At 58.8% G+C, this 1549-nt stretch overlaps 1 protein-coding gene across 1 annotated transcript in view; it reads left to right on the forward strand.

Moving 5' to 3' along the window:
- The window catches only part of PLEKHM1 (pleckstrin homology domain containing, family M (with RUN domain) member 1), a 19867-nt gene continuing 18318 nt past the window's right edge, over positions 1–1549 (forward strand). The window contains exon 1 of the mRNA XM_009334905.1: positions 1–415. The gene's annotated coding sequence lies outside the window, so the exon portion shown is untranslated. The remainder of the gene's footprint in view (positions 416–1549) is intronic.

Genomic DNA, 1549 nt, shown 5'->3' on the forward strand with positions numbered 1-1549 from the left:
ACCCCCCTCAAGGGTCGCGAGCTGCCCGCCGGGTCAGGTGGCCGCCGAATCAACCGGGAAACTCCAGCGCTGGGAATCCGAAGCGACGCAAAAAGAGGGAGTATAAATACGGGAACGTCTTGCCGCAACGCGCTGGGTGTTTCACAACTTGCTTCGCCCTCGTGCAGAGGCTCCGTCGGCTGCGGCGCTGGGGAGAATCAACCCCGGCTTTACCTGCGGCTCCGGCAAATTGTAGCCCGGTTGAGGAGCAGACAAGAGGCTAAAAGAAGTTCTCCGTGTTGAGTGTTTGAGAAACACGGTCTTGCCATCAAGGGCTGCTTTGCCTCCCCCAGCCGCTCCTGGGCGTCCTGCTCGGTGTCCCGGGGGCAGAAGTTGGAGGGGTTCATCAGTGGCGACTCTTCTCCCACCCCATCAGGTTTGTCAGCTGCAAGGAGGACGTTTCCGTGGGGAAGAGGGCGGCGTGTTGGTCCCCGTCCCTTACGCGATGCCTGTGGGAATCGCGACGGTGCTGCATAGCGCCGGGCTGGGCGCAGAGAAGGAGCTGAAGTCAGACCGGGAGGGTCCTGCCGCTGCTGCGAGCTGGGGCTGCGCTCTGACCCTGCCCTAACCCTTGCCGAATTATTTCCGAGGGGTTTTATCCTGCAACAAGCCAAGCCCCTGGCTGTGCCGGCTGACTTTCCTGCTCCCGAGCTGCCGCTGCTCGGGGTCGGCTTGTGTTTTGAGTGTGGCTGGGTGTGCACGGGCTCTGGGCGGAAGGCAGAAGCTGTTGTGTAGGAGGAGAGGGCTGCCCCGACACCGGCCTTGGACTCACGGCCCCGTCACAGCCCTCGTTTCCCCGGGGCGGAGGGTGACTGGTGCAGCACTCGTGCTTGGAAAATGACTGGCTCCGCGTCCAGGCCTTGAGTCACCGGTTCGTGCCGTCGTCGCGGGCTGTTGTTTTCCATTCGTAAAGCGCGAGCGATGACCTGCTGTTTATAACTCGGAGAGCATCGCTTGTTGGGAGACCGAAGAGCCGAGCTCTGGGACGGGGTCTCTGCCTCTCCTGGCACAAGGCTTGATTCGAACAAGCCATTCCCAAAGAATTTGGCTGTTTTGCAGCAGTTTGGTAAATAAACAGCTCTGCTCTCGCACTGGCGATTCTCTTCCTCGGTAGGTTTAACCGCGCCAGCTTGCTGGCTGTTTTTATTTCTCACTTGTTTTATTTTCTTTGTTTTACTCGAGCTGTTGTGCTCTGCTTGCGTAGCCTCTGGGGTGGTGACTGCTGGGAAACGATGTGGCTTTTTTTTCTGCTGTAGATGTGCTTGTCCCTGCGTTTGCGCCTCCATCCCGTCTCTTACGCTTTCAAGATCACAAAGAACAGCCGTGGCTTTCCAGGATCTGCCTGGAAGTGCTTCGCTGCCCTCCGGTTCCTTCTAGAGCCGGCCAGCCCGGCGCCAGGGCTGCCGATCTGATTTCCCCATATTTCACCAAAGACTTGCGTTAGGTGAAATCCGCCTCGGAGCTGGTTCGTTGCACTCGTTATTGCGGAAAATGCTGTCCCAACAGAAGC

This window comes from Pygoscelis adeliae, unplaced genomic scaffold, assembly GCF_000699105.1.
Source record: "Pygoscelis adeliae isolate BGI_AS28 unplaced genomic scaffold, ASM69910v1 Scaffold112, whole genome shotgun sequence".
NCBI lineage: Eukaryota > Metazoa > Chordata > Aves > Sphenisciformes > Spheniscidae > Pygoscelis > Pygoscelis adeliae.